Source organism: Homalodisca vitripennis, chromosome 1, assembly GCF_021130785.1.
Source record: "Homalodisca vitripennis isolate AUS2020 chromosome 1, UT_GWSS_2.1, whole genome shotgun sequence".
Taxonomy (NCBI): Eukaryota; Metazoa; Arthropoda; class Insecta; order Hemiptera; family Cicadellidae; genus Homalodisca; species Homalodisca vitripennis.
This window is the reverse complement of record NC_060207.1, coordinates 135,955,521-135,976,553: the sequence shown is the minus strand read 5'-3', so window position 1 is coordinate 135,976,553 and position 21,033 is coordinate 135,955,521.

Sequence of the window (21,033 nt, the reverse complement as noted above, 5' to 3'; positions counted from 1 at the left end):
TATTTCATAGTGTTTTACAGCCCTCCATTATTTTGTATGCTCGTGTAGCAAAATCAGTCTTTCTTCAAGAATATGAAAACATGAAAAAATGTTATATGATATTAAAATAGTTTTTATGGAATAATATTTAATTCTGTAAATAGAAATTAATAAAAAATATTAATTAGTAATCAGAGTCCAATACTTAATCATAGAAAACTATTTCATATGAATAAGATGATTATATAAGTACAAAATACATTTTTCTGTACTAATAATTTACTTTTACAGTGATGTAACATAGAACATAAAAAATATAAATTATTCTATATTTTTATTGTTTTAGTCTGTTCAAAATAATGAATTAGCTTCGTGTGCCAAAAAACAAAGCTAATGTGTAATTTTTTCTGGCATATTTTAAATTTTCTCATATTTAACCTCAATATTAGAAATTACAGATTACAATATGTCTACTTTAACCAAAACCAAATTAAAGCAACTTATAGTTAAAATTATAAAAATGTAATCCATTAACCCTTAGCGAGCCACAAATAAATAACCAAAACTACTCCTAAGAGCCATACGCCTTAAAAATAAAAAAATTCCCACATACCATAACCAATTTTTTTTTATAATTCTTATAACATAAGAGGTCAAAAAAAATCAACAAAATATTTTTTTTCACTCTTTATTGGTAATTTACAGCTAAAAAATGGGAAAATCATAATTTCACTGAAATATTTAATTTTGACATTCTATGTGTTCATGTATAAAATTAACAATAGTTGAACACAATAATTGTTATATTTTACAAAAAACAAGCATATAGTAATTTGTATTTAGAGAAAATATAAAGAATATAGTAAAAATTTATATATATACAAATTAAATAAAAGCAATGAACTAAAAAAAAAAACTTGACAATAAAGCCCTACATCACGATAATAATACATAAACTACACTGCAAATTGATCAAAAATATTGATTAACATCAAAATTGAAAAGATAAATACGCGGATCGAAAATGGAAGGGCGAATAAACATCTAACCTCACGGAAGGCTACAGGCGGACTGAGCGTGCGTCAGTAGACGTCGTTGGCTCTGCAGGAGACTATGAACATCCGGCCGCCCGCTATTTTGTCGATCGAACAAGAGCCGTGACCTTCAAAATAGACACGAACGGTTGTCTCTTGTTTAGATAAACCTTGTTTAACAGTTTTACTAAGTTTGTTACCCAGAAATGCTTTTAAATAATATTAAAATAAAAAATTGATTTTGCGTCAGTGGACGTCGTTGGCTTTTAGCGCTAGTTTAGGCATGACGTCTAGTAACGTCATGGGCTCGGTAAGGGTTAAGTTTTTAAATTAATATTCTAATTTAAATCGAGTATTGTAATCAAAGGAGATTTAAAAATATGTTAAGGATTAAATTTATAATTTAAAATACTATGTTCTGATTTTTTATGAGAAAATAACTTTCATACCTTAATCTTTGTACAATGAATTGAATTTTTTAACCATCATAATCTGTATAGAAACAGCATCTAATTGATAACATTGTCAGTCAGCCCACAGAGGGATTTGTAACTTCAATTTATGATAATTAAACTAATTCTTGAATGGTTTAAGCTTGACAATTAGCAATTAAATAAACCATTCCAAAATGTGGCAAAAACTTCTATCTGAAAATGCTACACAGTATTGTGTATTGCTAATGGTTAACTGGATAAATTTGTGGTCAGCATGAAGATCATTCCGTTTGACCTTCTTAGGTGGATCTGTCTCCTAAATTCACAGAAGCACCATGCAGTCAATGAGTGGATGGTAATTGCTAAGTCACTTGTATTTTGGTCATCATTAATTAAATCATACTGGACCTGTTACTGCAATAGTCTTGCAGTTTAAATTTATTGTATTTTGGCCTGAAAAGTAATTTATGTTTCATAAATTTATATGAGTTACAATGCTTCATGAAAATAAATAATTATTACTTTACAATTGACGCTAAAGAATTAATAAGTGTTTGTATTTACAACCAAAAGTAGCAAATTTTTAAAGTGATGCAGAGTTAAAATAGTTTCAGGATATTAGCTGTATGTTGATTTCTGACACAAATGTATAATACAAGTAAACAAATACTTTTATTCGACATTTAGTAAATCTTTTTAAATTAACAATAAAATAAGTTTGTACTATATATCAAATATGTGATAAGACAATTCTCAGTTTATTTTGTTAAGTTTTAAAATAATATGTACGAGTATTTGTTTTTGAGTCATTGCATTTAATATTGTTACAGTTGAATATAAACTTGATAGGATTATAGAGGCATTTTTGTTTGACTTTTCTTTTTGGCAGTCCTAACTAGAGGTGTGCCAGGTTCGGAGATAGTTCCGCGAGATAGTTCCAGTTCCATGCGTTCTGTTCCGACTGTGCTTATCTACTTATTTCAGTTTCTGTCCGACTTTGTTCCGGTACAATATAATACTACATTCCGATATTTGAATTTTATACACAGTCTCACTGCTCATGTGGTTTTCATGCATCATAGATACACAGTTCCATAAAATTAAACTTTGTGAAAGCTTAAATTCGCAAATATCAATTTGAATTCTAAATCCACTCATAAAAACTACTATCAGTGTAGGTGATAAAAGTAAACTACCCAATTTAATCAAAGACGATTAATTCAAACAACATCAAACATATTAAGACATTTTTTTATTGGTAGAGAGAGCCTTAAACTATACTTGTGTGAAAATGCAGTTTGGTAAAGTTCATTCCTTAAGTCCAGGGACACTAAAAGTTACATATGTATTAGTTGTTAACGTATAAAATAATAATGATTTGAATTTACCAATAAAAATAATTAAGTACCGCAATTACAACAAATTGTATTTACTAAGAAATACTAAAAAGAAACCAAAATTTATTCAATAGTTTAAAATTACACTTAATTTGAATCTTAGCAACGTCGAATTCCGTCACAAAATCCTATTTAATATTTAACACCACTAACAAAACGCCACTGACCAAAGTGTTCAATCAAGAGACTGTACAGACTGATAGAATAAATGACACAACAAAGTCTAAACAGTCTGGTTCAGCGATAGGTTGATACATGAAAATATTGTGGTTGCCTGGAATCCAGAGCGGAACTGGAACATTTACCAGCGTAGTCGTTCCGCCGGAACGCCCTGAACTATTTGGCACACCTAGTAAACCGTCCAGACGGGACATAGAGTCCCGAGTTTAATAGACCCGGAACACCAGGAACTACTAGGAACTAAACCTGTTCCAACGGGACATGGGAGTTCTGAAGAAATGAACTGTTCCAGGTCAGTTCCAGTTGCAGAACATTCCGATGGAAATGTTCCAGTTCTGTTGGCACATCTCTATTCCTAACAGTGAGCCTAGCAATTGGAGTTTAGGTTTGTAAAAAACTGAGTTGAAAATTAATCTTATGTCTGAAGTTTTAAAGATAAATCAGACATTATTAGAACAATTTGACAAATGTTTGTGATAATATTCCATGTTGCTATGAAGTATAATGGTTCCATTTATATGATTGAGTGGTGTTATGTCAATAACTTGCAATTTTATAAGTAATATACATACTTGTATTATTATTACATTAAATGCTTAAAGATCGCAACATAATAATAACAATATTTTCTTTGAGTGTAGAAACTGTTATACTATGTTTATTGTTATTTGCACATCTGGTGAAATAAAAGAGAAAAAACAAAGATTTAGGTTATTGTAAAATTGTTTAATCAAACAATTTGAAGTAAATTGTAAATGATAGTATTTGCAAAATGAAGATAAGAATGATTCCTGTTTGTGGAAATGGCAGGGATAATTAATTGGGTTTTAAAATAAGCCACCAATATTAACTTTCCTTCATCATGTGGATATTTATTATCCAGCACATTGACTTGAATGTTCTTATTATATTTTAATTCATAATACATTTACATCCATAATATATTATAATTTGAAGTTCTCATTGCAGGTTTTATACAGAATAAAATAATAATATGTGTTTACTTAAGTTTGTTATTTATTTTTTCTAGAGAATATTTTTTGTAAAATAAGTGTTGTTTTGTGTTTATAATTTACATAACTTCTTGTCATACACTATTAAATAATATAGAATCAAAACCGCCAAGTGTAAATGAAAGAACTTAAATATTTTTACCTATTTATTTTGATAGAGGACCTTCAGGTGGTGCAATTGATTTTCAGTTGGAATTATTTTGTCTTTAAATTTTAACAAAATTTGTGGCCACAGTTCCTTAAGATACCTTTTCTGAAAACAACAAAATATAAGAATTTGTTGATCATTCCATAAGGAGTTGTAGGCATTAATGCATAATTTAGGGGGTTTTGAAACAGTATCAGGCTGAAATAAAATTTGTTGAAGGCAAGGATATGAAATATTTAGTATGTATGTACAAAAATATTAGAGGGAATTACATGTTTTTAAAAATATTTAATTATGTTTCATTAAAAACAATTAATTTCCTTGTGTTCACTACCAAGGGTTACTGTAGCACTGTGTGGGTGTCAAACAATATCAGTTACTATGTTACTTGGTAGTGAAAGTGTTAATATTGTATACTATTGCTAGAACAGTGTTGAAATTATCTACCAAACCTTACAATAGCATTGTCTAGTGTGTGACACATTAGTCACGTGTTGCTCGATAATCAAAGTGGGTAGAAATATTTTGAATTATCACAATTCAAAACCATTTGCATCACCTTAAAACAGGTTTTGTATAAGTTTTATTTAAAGTTTTGTTAAATATATGTTTGTTTTTCTTTTAAATTTTATTTTAGTGGTATTTTATTTTTGATGTACACTACTTTTTATGTATATGTATAATTTATAAACAATATGTTTCTGTGCCAGTAACATTCCTTTTGGTATAATGAAAAAAGATGTTTTAAGATTTTGGTTGTATTGTGATTTTTAAGTAAAAGATATTAAATGTTAGTGTTTTGTTTAATTTGTATCCAATGTTTTTAAGCTGCTTTGTCTTCATCTGAACTGCGAAACCTTAATTCATAGTAAATTGATTGTACAGGTTAAAACCTCAGTGAACAAAATTCTGAAAAGAAGATGGTTGTCAGTTATATAGTTCACACTTGATGAGTCTGGTATGTAAAATTTTTAAACATGACTTGTGTTGATGTTAGTTTACTTGGAACTGATGAGACAGGAGACTAAACTAAGTCAAGACACCGGTCAGTAAAACCAGAACTTAGATTCAATCAGTACTTGTGAATTAACGTCAGAACTTGAACATATATGGTATTCGGAACAGTTAAGCTACGAAAAGAGCATTAAGGCACTTATAAGACATATATTATCGCTAGGTAAAAACAGTCCAAAATTTTAGTATTATTAACTCCTTAACAGGACCTTCTTGGAATTATGTTGTCTGTCTGTGTGATAACTCTAGATATAAAGTTTCTAGAGACTAAACTTTGTTTCCTCTTGATCCAAGAGAGAGCACTATTTATTTTGGAGACAAAAGTCAGTCAGTCTATCTGCCTGCTTCTCTGTGCCTTTGAACCAGTATCAGGGCCTAAACATATGTTTAAGATGAGAGTATGAAAATTTTACAGTATGTGTATACAACGTGTGGATAATAATGTCACCGGATTGTTTACAGAGTGCGTTGATAGCAAATTTAAAGTCAGTCGGCTGATTGTTTGTGTAGTTTGCGAACAATGGCTCTTCACACATGGTTGATCGTCTGATCTCATGTTAGAACAAAGAGAGTTAAAAATTATATGGTTTAAAATCACGGTTACATCCAAACCTCGACTGAACTAATATTGTATGCAGACGGCTGATATCCTTTTACACGTCACTTCATCGTCAGTAGCATTAGTAGAACGACGGCTGGTGGAAATCGCATAAGGTTTTTTAATCTCTTTTAAGCTTTAGTTCTTGGCTATGCCGGCTAGTATGGGTCACATAGTTGCTATTCTGGCCATATGATTGGACCTCCTCGGTATTTGAATCAGTTATATCTTAGACAGCCATGATTATATATACTAGTCAACGGAAGAGGACTATTTCACCAGTTATCCGATCAACTAATCGATCAGTGACTTCCCTGCACACATGATTGGTTGGACAATTCAAACTGCCCAATCCAAATCGTCCATCTAAACGTTACGTGTTTGATGCATGCAATTAAAGGCAAGTTTAAAGGATTGTTGAATTGAAAAACACACATGTGTAGATATATTTAGGCAATATTTTATAAGTCCTCTCACACTTAATAAAATGAAGGTTATACTTTAGGATTGGCATGACAAAGGGATTATTAAACCAAGCATCTCGGAAAACTCATCTCGAGCTTTTTAACATAAAAAGCTATTAGTGAATTATACTAAAATTAACAAGATATTCAAAACATTAACTTTCCTTTAGGCGACTGATAAAATTATTATCTAGATCTAAACGATGATCAGTATATTAAATCGTTAATGTTAATAAATATTTTGCAGTACCGTACCATATATTGAGGGATTTTCTTCTCTCTGGAAAGTATGTTTACATGTTCTTTTTTATATATATATTTAGGTAGTGCTGTCTTCAAATGTTTTAAATACGCTGTGACAAAAAGAGGAAAACTTAAAACAATAATTGTGCGATTTGTTGTGATATTAACAGAATGGCACATGTTGAAAATTTTATTGTTAAAGGCAAATAACAAAAAAATTTCATTGTTATAAAAAATGTACAAAAGATTAACTATTTTAAAATACTATTCCAACCTAACTTTTTTCAATGCAATTTGTCAATATACAAGTACTTTAAAGATTTCTTGTATAAGCCGAGAGTGACATACAGTATTGTCAGTTGAGAGGCATCAGCTGTTTGGACAATTTTGTTGCTCCTGGATTTTATGACTACTGGTTTTTTGTTATTTGACTGTAAAAATGTTCAACATGCACCATGTTATTAATATTACAGCAAATCACACAATTATTCTGTTTAGTTTTCCTGTTATTAGTCATAACATACCTACGTGCAAAGTTTAGTATCTATAGGTTTTTAATAGTTCTAGAGATATTTTTTATAACAAATAGAAAACTACGTCTAACGGCTAAAATACACATTTCTTGACGTATTGTTATAGGACATTTATTGATTGAAATTATGGTTACTATCTGCCACAGTTTTCTTTACCCTTTTCTGAACACCCTGCATATGGACGAGTGAATACAAAAATTCTTTTCAAAGATTAAAGGAACTGTAACGAATCCCTAATATAGAAGTTGGCAGGTCTTATATAACAGTTTATTGTATAATGTCATATGCTAGCGGAATATAGGAGGTTGCGTATTACAGAAAAATTATGAAAAAGAATTGTTACCTATAGCCTATATTCTAGGAAGTTTACTGAGGCCAAGCTAAAATATACTGTTTATGAAAAAGAAGCATTAGCAGCCATATTATGAATTGAGAAATGATGTGAGTTTTAGAAGTACAAAGTTTTAACTCATCGCCAATTAATCAAGGTTTGTCTATGTTCTTGAACATAAACGCAAATTTGGTAGATTCGCCCGTTGGATTCGAAGCATGGGTATCACCATGATGGTATAAGCCATAATAATATAACAGGAAAAAAATATGTTAGTTACATGCAACGATTTTATAGCAGTAAATAATCTGATTTACTGTCCACATTTATCAAATTTCAATGTTTTTGTACCATCTTTAGAACAATTTATATAAGTGTTATTTACGTTCAACATGAAGTATTAGAAGAGGAAATCATATCAGAAACAAACTCTGATAGGGACTTTCCAATCATTAGTGCCCAAAGAATATAAAGATCAATAAATGGTGTTTTAACTGACACTCAGTATATTAAAATAACATTTGATTCTGACAGTTTACACGAAAAATTATTGCTGAATTATGTTAGGATGAGAGTAGAACCATACATGATTCAGGTAAAGCAATGTTATCGGTGCTTGTTGCTAATTCACCCTGCAATAACACTAGAATATGCAGATATTGAATTGAAGCTCGCCATGCAGATGCTTGTGTACTCCCCAGAGATGCGTCCTCTGTAGTGGTCCTCATAGCAGCAACTCAAAACAATGATCAGAATTCATTAGGCAAAAAACATCAAGGAAAGAATGAGTACACCTGTGATGTCACTGTCATTGACACACTGCTAGTCAATTATTCCCCATTACATATAAGAAACATTTCTCAGCCAAGAAAAGAACATAAGCACAGGTGGCCTTTTACAACACCTCAGCAAATAGTGAATCTGCTTTCCCAAGCCTGCCCACACCAATTCATACCTCTTACAGTCTTAGTAATCAATTCATAGAAATGATAAACCGATACTTGCCCTTACAAGGTCAAGAAGAGCTAGATAGTTCTCTTCACCCTAGTTACTCCAATGTTTATAGTGTAGGTACTAAACCCAGGGGTAACAAGCCCTAGACTACAGAAACCTAGAAGTTTAAATATAACACTTCCTAAAGAAAACTTTACTAACCCAGGTAACCCCTTAAGTAAACCAAAAGAGATTACCATTAACGAGGAGGACAAAACAAGACTAAAAAATTTATTAAATTTTCAACTTGATGAAATAAGGCAAACATTAAAAGCTGTACTTTTACAAACAAAAAGCAATTATATATATTCATAATGTCTTGTATTAATAAAAGTGAAACTTTTCAAAACAACAAATCAATTATAACTATCTTCATCAGTTTTAAACTAACAAAACTAATTAATTTAGTAGAGTATATGTTTTAAATAACTAACAATGGAAATACACGATTTGAAAGTATTTCAGTAGAATGGCAGGTCATTGAAACCTAAATTAATTAATTTGTTACTTTTCAAAGCAGGGCATTCATGTTGGTGCTATACAAGAAACTTGGCTAACTGATCAAGATAAGTTGATTGGTAATAATTATTATATTTTAAGACTAGACAGATTTGACAGATAAGGTGGCATAGCTCTTATCTACTCATTAAGGGGACCTGTCAGTGCCTATCTCGCCCATGTTAAATTACACATTATTGTGGTACACTTTTCTCAGCAACTAATGCATAAAACCTCATGAAATTTTAACCTGATGTCGTATAGTTCTTTAAAAATAATAATAAGGAATATAAATAGTTTTGGTAGCATGGGTTTTTTTTAATGTCATGTATTTTATATCAAATAAATAAATCAATACAATTAAATTGAAAACTCTTTATAAAAACTTCATATTTATTCAAATCTTCTAGAAAAAGCTTATTATTGTTGCTAATAATACTATAAATAACTTGTGAAAAGTTTCATAAAAAAAACCAATAAATATTTTAGGAAATATTGGTACCTAAGTAATAAAATACACAACTTTCGGAAATTCAAAAATAAAAAAAATTATTGATTATAACTCACAATAATCGCACTTATATCCACTAATGAGCACCATATCCATAGTCTGGATCATCGGATACTTGTTCATTGTCTTGAAGTCTTCTTTTTACATTTAGTCTTGCCGCACGAGCCCTCTTTTTTCAATTTCTTTCATAGCCTGTTCAGCTTCGTAGACCCGTTTCAAATCTTGACGTTTTAGTCCCACAATACAGTTTGCACCAGATTTTCCACATACCTTTTCCATAACTTTTGCCTTTCCTAAAACTCCCTCATTATAAGATATAACAGCATCATACACTCCATTTTTCAATGTTTCTAATCCAACAAAATTATTTTTTGAAACTCGCGTCCAAATCATATTATTGAATGATTCATTCTGATTTTGTGTTTTTCCATGGACACATTTTTTTAGCAAGGTAGGATTAGCTAAGTCTTGATAGATGGGCTTGATTACTTCCATGATTGTAGATGGTATATTGTTCTTGGTAATGGTGGTTCAACATTCAATTCTTTACTTCGATTATACTTACACCACGAAGTTGTGCCTGCTGGGCATAGGCCGTGCTGAGGTTTGTCTGCAGTAGACAACTTATGAAAAAAAGTAGCCCATACTGCTTGTTTCATCTTATCTACATCATCACAGTTCTGTCTAATGGCTGTTCCATAATAAGTTTGTAGCTCTGTTATTATATTATCAGTCAACCTCCCTTTTCCTGATAAAGGCTTGCCATCGGGTAATGTTAACACCCTTGTACTCTTCGGAGCCTACCACCCATACGTTTCTGGATATGTCCAATACATTCAAGTTTCTGTATTGTAATATCAGGTCCATACGGTTTACTATTGTTTACAACCTCAAAGGCTTTTACTGTCTCCGTCGCCTAAGTAATTCACATAACGTGTAGGAATATTACCTTTGTCAGAGCGCTCATATATTTTGACAACACCATTTATTTCCATCCCTCCACTGGGTTCCTCTATAATTAGCAAGGACATCCTTCATGGCTAAGAACTTGCTTACCCCTTACAAATATTGCAATACTTAGACATACACTCAACATCAAGTACCTTACTCGTATCTACACTTGTCACGGTGACCACACCATTCAATGATGAGTGACCTCTCTTCTGCCAGGTTCCGTCGAATATTACGCTAAGATCACTGTTATCGTCATTTTCATTTACAGCTTCTCTTTTTGCAATTTGCATGCTTTCTTTAGCTACTTCAGAAATACATTTACTCAGTTCTTTATTGTAACTATCAAATCTCAAGGGGGGTTGGGGTAAGTTCATTACCGAACAAAATGTCTGTGCCGCTGAACGTCCTTTGCCGATACTTCTCATCGCATACACTAACCTAATGTTGTTTTCAAAACAACCACTTTCAATTTTTTCAGAAGTCATAAAATCTACATTAGCATCACAGTTATTGCATATGAGTGATAATCTAGGACACTATTCCTTTCCGTTTTTCTGGATATTCAAACAGTTCTAATGAAAGTTCAGAGAAAACACTGATTACAAACCGCAAATTTTTGACAGTTGTTTGTTTAGTATTGAAATATTTACTAAAACATTACCATCCTTGAAATTATGTCCATAATACTCAGGCTCTTCTGCACATAGTTTTAATATTCTTGAGCTTCTTTGCTGAAGAACTTGGTATACTAGGCCTACCTTCATTGACAGGCATAGGCCTATTGCTATGAAAAGATTCACTGCTAGTAGAGCTACTTACATTATTTGAAGAAGAACAACTTTTTACACTATTATTTACAACACTACTATTTACACTATTATTTACAATACTACTATTTGTTTTAGTTTTTGAAATATTACGCCTTTTTCCAAACTTTTTTAGTCTAGCCATCTCTCAAAAAACACTAAGACAATAAACAGTAAATATTATTCAAAACAACAATTTGACTTACAATTTTGAGGTTATGTTTGCTAACTGGATTGTAGCTGAAATAAAAACAGCTGATTGCAATGATCCAAAAAATGCTTTATGTAGATTTCATCCATAACACTGTATACTATATGAAGTGGCCAACATATGTCATTTTCGGCTTCGTGTACTCTTAGTAATAAAAACTAATTTTTAATGTGAATAAGTGCACAGAATAACATGTTTTTGGTATCAATGTATTCAGGAAGAGCTACTGAATTAAAATAAGTAAAAAAAATTTTTTTGTTTTAAATTTGTTTTTTCACTGACAGGTCCCCTTAAGCAATATCTACTCAATTAATTAGAGAAATAAATACAGAATCTACCCAACCCCTTAGTATAATTACTACGAATTTGATATATACAATTAAAATCATAAACTTGTATATCACCAATAAGCAAATAAACCAGCATTTTTTTGTTTGAAAATATATTCATGATGGCAAGGAATATACTATTCTTTGCGGAGATTTCAATGTCCATCACCCCTTTTGGGGTTGCAGTAAAGCTAACACTATGGGTAATGATATACACAACTATTACAATAATTATTTATTCATACTTGCAAACTCAAATGTCCCACCACAACTCCAGCTTTACACCAACAACAATCTGTTGTAAATTTAACGTTTGTTACTCCTAAATTGTATACAATCATGCTTAGTACAGGATCCAGTAGAAAGTGATCATTTTCCAATTACAATGAGCTTCCAAATTAATCATATATATTCTTATATAAATCCACTGAGGTCAACTAGAAATGTACGTAAAGCTGATTGGGAAATGTATACAAAATACATAGAAACGGTTTTAAGTTAATATCCTAGACCATTTATCTTTACAAATAACAGAATTATACAACTTGATGAATGGGGCAATAAGAATTGCTACTCCTTATGAAAAGAACTCCACGTTACAGGAAAATTGAATTTTGTTACCAAAAACGCTGGACTGAACAATGTTCAAAGCAGTGGCTCATCGAAAGCTGTCTTAAAAAAAATTAAACATAATATGACTGAACTTAACTATAGAAGTTACCAAATTGCTTAACTCAAGGCTAATGCTAGCGAAAAACAAGGATTGGCTAATCTATGCAACTGTGGCAGTCCGAAATTAGTGCGTAATGCACGCTTTTCCTAATTCTCATCGTTGGCGGTAGCCCTGGTTAGAGTCCCGCGAAAGTATCGTGACTCTCAATGTATATCCCACTGACGGCCAATATATGAAGAATGCATCAGAAAGCTATCTGCTACGGAAGTGCAGTTAGTCCGCGATCTGTAGAATAAGTACATAGACACCAGCACCTTCACCTACAGTACCTAGTACAGAATACGAGCACAATTGGTGTTATCAATTACTGGCTCCTAAATATTTTGTTGCAGCCTTTAATATAAGCAAGAATCAAGCAAGCATCACGACAAAACACTACGGAGTAAATAAACGCACGAAAGGCTGTGGTTCTTCACGTGTTCGTTAGATTATAATCAGTTTTGATCTCCAATTCTTGCAAACAACTATCCGACACTGATTGCGGCAGCGCTCGCGTGAGCTCTTGTACCCGTTGAGACACGATTTTTCAGTCAGACACAAAACTTGCAATTTTTGCTGGTGTAAACGCAGTTCAGTTGAGGTTTGGATGTGACCGCGATATCAAAACGTAACATCACTCTCTTTGTTTTAACCTATATAATCTGATGACCAATCAAAACGTGTGCGAGGAGCAATCAATCATTCATAGAACAACCGAGGTCTCGACCGCGATACAAGTGGTAAGTGGTGGGCGGTGAGCGCTGGATCGAGCAGCGACTTAAAGTTTATTGTTTGTGTTGTACATATGGGGAACACTCACGACAGACATGAGTGGCACCACACGTTTCTGTCGAATGTTTCTCCTGCCGCTCAGCCCTCAGCTCATTCTGACATTGCTGTGCAACGTGACGGACGCTCACGAGCGTTTCTTGGCTTTACTTGTTATAGCTTACCCACTATTTTCTTCAAAAGGCATTTAATCAGGCCTGGTAAAAATCGAACTGTAATTCCGATATACTAAAAACGGGTATGTCAATCCGTCAAACATATATTATTCAACAAACCGAACTATTAAGCCTGTTTATAACTCCACTTCGAGGACTGAATAATACTTAAATATATAAAACCCGTTCGTATAGAAATCACTACCGATCTGCCGTTTAATGCGTATCGCTCGTTTAGTTACCGTAGTACGGAACGGTTGGGCGATTTTAAATTGTACAATGCATTGTTACGTGTTTTTTTTTTTTTTTTTTTTTTTTTTTTTTTTTTTTTTTTTTTTTTTTTTTTTTTTTTTTTTGAGGGGGCTTGTCACGGCACAGGAGTAGAACTAACCAAGACAAACTCCACTACACTAGTAGAGGCAACCCTAAGACAAAGTTAGCGAACATATGTCGATCTTCATTCATAATTTCATGTCACATATAATACGATTTTTCGAGATTAATAAATTCTTGATTCACGAAGCTGTCAAATTATGATTTTACAAGTTCTTGGAGACGGAAAATTTGTTTTTGTAACTTTCCCGGTTCTCAGAAAAATTCTCGGTCCGTTAAATTCCAGGTTTCTCAGTCGGGTGGCCACCCTGAACTTACAATTTTAATCCCTGTCATAGAAAGCCCTGATATTTTACCCTTACAAATCCAAGGTTTCTGTATCAGGGCCACATGAAAATCTTCTGACAGAAAGCGTCTGTAGAACACAGCTGAAGCAGCTTTATTGTGCTGCAGATTGAACTGAAGGAACTTGACCCCCCATGATCAGCCTCCCCACCCCGCGTCCTCAGCTGGACCTGCTCTATACCAACGAACACCTTCCAGTTCCTCCCTTTAAGAGTAGCTGAAGACTGCTCATCAACCAGAATCACCATAGTTCTGGAACCTCCAATGTGGACATCTCCAACAACCTTCCAGTCAGACACGGAGATCCCAACATTCTGCATACCAATGGCCCCAAGAATGGTCGCAGAGTCCTTCCCAGCCATAGGATCGTCGACCCTGAGAAAGACCTTGATAGATCTTATGAGTTCTTTATAGTGCCCACAAACTACAATAGCTCAAACCCCTTTTCTCATAAGGAATTGGGGCTGTATTTTATTAACTTTTTGGCAGCACAAATGGCAGGTACAAACGATAAGGATAAACTACCCCAGGAGGGTAGGTTACTCGGGACTGAATCCCTCCCTTCAGCTTCGGCTGTTGGCCGCTCCATGGATTCTGGGGGGAGCAAACCTGCGAGGAGTGATAAGAGAAAGCAAGAATTAGAACGCAGGAAGAAGGAGGAGGAGAAAAGAAGGGCAGAGATGGAACGAAAGAGGAAATAGAGAAGGAGAAATATGAAAGAGAATTGTTGGAAGAACAGAGAAGAAGAAAAAGTATAGTTAGATCACCAATTCAGGTGGAAAGGTTGCAAGCACCTGAGAGAATGGAAGGAGTTGAGCATAGTATAATACCAAGTGAAGAAGGAGAAGGAAATAAAGGAGAGGATGAGGGAGAGTCGGAGGCTGAGAGAGAGAAAAGAACTCCAAGTGAAGCGGAGATAAGAGAAATAGAGAGAAGAGCAAGAGAAAGAAGAAGATTAAAGGAAGGAGGAGGATTGACTCAGACAGAGTCGGAAACAGCAGATTCAGATAAAGAATTCAATAGAAGAAGGAAAAGAAGAGAGGGAGTGGATAGCCTGATAGGAGGAGAAAGTAAAGATAACTTGGTGGCCATTGAAGAGACAATAGACAGATGGTTTAAAGCTACCAGAGCAAAAACCAAGGGCATAAGTATGGCCGTAGAAACTAAGTTAATTGGATACTTAAGAGTGATAAAGAATAGTGTGGAGAAAGAAAAAATGGAGAGAGAGAGAATCAGAGGAAGAATTGAAGGAAGAGAAGAAGTAATAAAGATGATTAGAGAAGCGAGTTTGGAAAAGAGAAGAGAAATCAGAGAAGGAAGCATAATGGGAGAAACAGATGTGAAACAGAAGGAGGGAGAATGAAATATGCGGGAAAGTTGAAAGAAGGACTAAAGAAAGAAAAGATACCGAAAGTAAGTGGAGTAAAGAGAGTGGTAAATGAAGCACGGATTGTACTGATAAGGAAGGACGGTGTTGAAAGTGAAGCCGTAAAGGAGGATGTTAAAACAGCAGTTGATCCAAGACAACTGGGACTAAGAGTGAAAAGAGTAGGTAAGGTAAGAAATGGGATAATGGTGGAAGTGGAGAGTGAGAAAGATAAAGAAATACTGATGACTAACAAGAATTTAAGAAGCAAAGGATTAAAGATCGAAGAGCCAAAGAGTAAACTACCACTTTTGATGATATATGATGTGGAGCAGGGGATGAAAGATGAAGAGATAGTGGAGACCATATACAGGAGTAACATGGAAGAAAGCAACATAAGATAGGAAGAGTTGGTGAATGGATTTAAAATCAAGCACAGGATGAGAAGGAAAGGAGGAGAGGGCAAAGGAGTGAGGCGGTTGGAGAACTTAATAGTGGAGTGCACGGGAAAGATAAGAAACTTCTTAAGACAGAGAGACAGGATTTATATCAATTGGAGCAGTTGCAGAGTAAAGGATTATATTGATATAGTAAGATGTTTCCAGTGTCAGAGGTACGGACATGTTGCCAAATATTGTAAAGACACGGAACCTACTTGTGGGCACTGCAGTGGTAAACACAGCACGAGAGAGTGCAAGGAGGGAAGAGATAAAATGAGATGTTGTAATTGTGAAAGAGAGGGAAGAGGAGGTGATGGACATACGGTAAGATGGAAGGAGTGTGGAGTCTATGAGAGAGTCTTAAGAAACTACTTGAGTGGTATCAGTTATGAGAGTTAAAATAGGGCAAATTAATGTTGGAAGAAGCCTGAAGTGGTCGGAAGGAGTAGAAAAACAAGTGGCTGAAAAGGATTTGGACATTATATGCATACAAGAACCATACACGGTGAGAGGCAAGGCAAAGTTTGGCGGAGGAGGGATGATATATCAAGATGAGAGAGAAGGAGTGACAAAAGCTGCTATAGTGGTAAGAAGCAGGACATTGGAAGTTGATGAACCGGGGTGAAATAGAAAAAGATTGTGTAAGTATAAATGTGGAAGATGGAGAGACAAAGATGACAGTGGTAAGCCTTTACTGTAGTCCGGATATATTGAAGAGAAATTGAGGAAGTTAGAAAGGATAAAGAGAGGAGGGAGAAAGATTATATGCTGTGCTGACATAAATGCGAAATCGGAGAAGTGGTTTAGTGGGAGGACTGATGGGAGAAGAGAAAAAGTGGAAGAATACATGGAAATGATGCAGATGGACAGCTGTAATAGAGAGATGGAATGGAGGACCTTTGAGGATAGTAGAGGGAGGAGCTCAAATATTGATATTACGATGGTGACAAATAACGTGATTGATAAGGTGAATTAATGGGAGGTAGTGGAGGAGTTGGTGGCTGATCATAGAATGATAGTCATGAAGTATGAAGATATAATGAGAGTAATAGAAGGAGACAGAGGAGAAAATAACATGAGGCCGAAAATATATAATCTAAGAAAGGCGAGATGGGGAATGCTGACAAGAGATCTAAGAATCATGAATGAATCCCTGATGGATAATACTATGGATGGGAAAGATGTAAATGAATATGTTGATATAATGCAAAAGGAGATTGTAAGAGCTTGTGACAGGGCAATACCGTTAAGTACGGGGAAGGAAAAGATGGTAGAATGGTGGACGGAGGAGATTGGAAGAAGATAGAAGGATGTATAATAGAGAAAGGAATAAATATATAGAAGAAATAAGAAAGGAAAAGATGAAGCTATGGGAGAAGATGGTGGAAGAAGGGGAAGACGACCCATGGGGAAGGATGTATAAAATAATTATGAAGAAAGAGAAAGTGGCAACGAAATTGATAAGTTTGAAAAAGGAAGATGGCAAATATACGAAGGATGTGAGAGACACAATGGAATATATGCTGGAGAAGTTAATTCCAGAAGATGATGAAGAGGCAGATACAGAAGGACAAAAGGAACTAAGGAGGAGATATGAGGAGGATGGTGAAGGAGAGGATGAAAGAGAATTTGTGATGGAGGAGCTAAATGTAGCAGTTAAAAGAATAAAGAACAAAAAAGCACCAGGTATAGATGGAATTAAAGGTGAGATAATAAAGAGAGAATACGAGACAATAAAAGAGTGTGTGCTAAGAGCTATGAACAAGATGATGAGGCAAGAGATCTTTCCGGATGCTTGGAAAGAGGGAAATCTAAAAGTGTTCATAAAAGGTAAAGGTCAAGACGAAGCTGAGGTGAGATCTTATAGACCCGTGACGCTGCTGCCCGTCCGTACTGGGCAAAGTGGCAGAAAGGATGATTGCGAATAGATTGGGGAGAAGATTGAGAGAGGAGGGGAAACTGAGCTTGGAACAATATGGATACAGAGAAGGAGTGGGGACAATAGATGTGCTGAGAAGGCTGAGAGAAGAGATTGAGGAGACGGAGGAGAAGATAGCGTTAGGAGTATTTATGGATATAACGGGGGCCTTTGATGGTGCGTGGTGGCCCAGTATAATAGAACAGCTCAGGGTATGGAATTGCCCAAGAAATATAATAAGAATGATAAGAAGTTATTTCTCTGAAAGAAGGCTGAGTTTTGTGCAATTGAAGACGAAGGTGGGAAAGGTGTTGAAGAGAGGGTCCCCCCAGGGATCGGTTCTCGGACCACTCCTATGGGCGGTACTTTTTGATAGCTTACTCAAACTTGATCTGGGTGAGGGGGTGAACATCTTAGCGTATGCGGATGATGCTCTTGTGCTGGTAAGAGGAAATAGCAGGAGGAAGGTGGAAGCAGACGAAGACAACAATAGAGAACTTTGGAATGGTTAAAAGAAAGTAAACTGATGTTATCGGAACAAAAGACTGTGGCAGTTGCGTTGAAAGGGAAGATGGAAAGAAGACCGGTGATTGAGGTAGATGGAAAAAGAATAAAAACGGAAACAAAGACGAAGTATCTGGGAGTGGTGATTGAAGAAGGAATGAGATATAAAGAGCACTTAACACAGACAAGACAAAAAGTAATAAATATGATGGGAGTACGAGACAATAAAAGAGTGTGTGCTAAGAGCTATGAACAAGATGATGAGGCAAGAGATCTTTCCGGATGCTTGGAAAGAGGGAAATTTAAAAAGTGTTCATAAAAGGTAAAGGTAAAGACGAAGACAGCAATGGATGGCAGCTGAGATGGCACCTAAAGGCGGATAAGGGTCTACCTAATTCGCAAATGATGACTATATATAAAGGTGTGTTTGAACCCGTAATGCTGTATGGTTGCGAACTGTGGGGGGAAAAGATGAAAAAGAAAGATTTAGCAAGAATCAGATCAATGCAAAGGTCGATGATCTTGAGAGCGATCAAGAGGTACTCCACAGTATCGCATGAGGCAGCAAGGGTTGTAGCAGGAATAATGCCGATTGATTTAACAATTAAGATCAGAACAGAAACAAGAAGAGTAAAAGAAGAAGGAGGTGATGTGGAAAGAGCGAAGAAAGAGTGGAAAGAAGTGGTGATAGGTGAGTGGCAACAAAGATGGGAGAGAACGGAGAAGGGAAGAGAGACATATAGATATTTCCCGGAGGTAAGAGAAAGACTAAGTATGAAGATAAGTCTCAATCACTATTTGGTGCAAAGTGTGACAGGACATGGAAATTACAAGGAAAAATTGTTGAAGTTTAGATTGAGCGAGACAGATAGATGTAGATGTGGGGAGATAGAGAATGCCTGGCATGTTATAAAAGATTGTGAAAGATACAGAGAGGAAAGGCAGGAACTAGTAAGAAAATTGCAAGAAAGAAGATTGGATTTTGAGAGAGAGAATTTGGTAAAAGAAGAAGAAGAAGTGAGGAAGTATTTTAAAGAGATGGTAACAAGAATCGGAAGAAGGAGGGAGAAAGAAGATGATAAAGGAAGATGAATGAAAGAAAGATGAGAGAGAGCAATTGAAACAATTGGAAAGAAATTCTAAATTAAAGAAGCAAAATTTCGATGATCTCAGGCACAAAGGGTGTCAGGGGGAGGGGACACGGGGTAGGAGGAAAATGAAGGAAAACTGGGAGAAAATGAGGAAGAATAAAACGGGTCCGCGTGAAAAGCAGCGCCTCTCGAAATAGGCCTTAGGCCTCGCGGAGAGGGGTGGTGGTGAGGCTGCTGGGCTACGCCCAATAAACCCGTGCCCACAGACTACACCTATCACCCTTGGGCCACCGACCCCCAGCTTCGGAGCCAGACCCCGCAGCCAATCTCTGGTCTCATCTTTGTCACTCAGCATAACGATAGGTCCCCTTTCAGGAAAGTACATCTTAAACTGCAGGCACACACCCTCTGCTGAGAGTACCTCTTCAAGGATGCGCCCCCACCACCAGTTCTATCTGCTCTGGAGGTGCGGTAGGGCGCCTCTTCGGCAGGGGTTTCTCCGCCGATGAACCGCCCAAGCACCCTCTCTTCCCACTCGGAGCAGAGTCAGTACCTACAATTATCCCCGGTGTTAACTCCCTCTGCTTCCTCAGTCTTTTCCTTTCGTTGGCTGACTTCTTGCCCTTTTGTCTCCTCCATTCACTATCCGGAAGTCAGGTGCCATCAGCTTTCTTTTGCTCCATTGCCCACCGCTTATGCAATTTGAAAGGAGCTTGAGGTTGTAATCCAGTTCACATGCTTCAGGAACTGTGGCCGTGGATTCGACCTCCGCATCTGCACCACCAACTGTTAAATCGTCGTCGATGGTAGTTGTGCATGATGAACAAGCAGACATCCAAAGCCATGTTGCCGAATGCTACTGCCTGTTACAAACATTCCAGATCAAGATCTGTTGGGGCTCGCCCAGTCAGAGCACCGCATGACCAGGTAAGCCTATTTACATTTGGGGGTCACCCAACTCCCAAGGGCACTGTTCGTGACGCACAACTCCTTGCGCCCCCTTAGGCACGGGTCACTTCACACTGTAGGATTGGGGGCCTCGAGTCAAAATAATTTGTTTGGTACGATTCCGGACAGACCAGCAAAAACTGGTCATACCTGGCCTAGCACCACTACTGCGCGGTGCGGAGAGCCGTCACCACGCAGAGTGCACATTCAGGGTACTAACCTGGATCCTGGGGTCTAGTTAATGCAGTGCCCAACCGTTGCAACGGTTCGGATCTCCCATTGGTCTTCAACTTTAATACGTTAAAAAATATAAAATGATTCGTTCATTGTTATCCATTCCACATTTTAAATGTTTAAATATTTTTCTACTGGATTTGCTAATTTATTAAAATATATTTAAACAGTGAGGAGAGAAACCATGCAGGTTTGGCAGCAAAAGTGGGTTGAGGGTACAGACGGTCATTGGACCTTTTATCTCATCAGAGACCTGAATGCCTAAATGAACCGCGGTGGTGTGCGTACAATTCATTCTTCGAGTGCAGGTATTTCACAGAGCACAAGAGAACGCTTGTCTCCATTAACGGTGATGTCTCTGCAGAAATCGTTGTGGGGTAATTCTGCAAAGCGAGGACGCATGAACCGTACTGAGATGCTGTATTATAATTTTGTATGTACTGAGAATTTATCTACCACGAATATCGCTGAGTTTATGTACTTACAGTGTTTAGGAAACATGTCTTAAAATCTGAAAACATCCTTTAT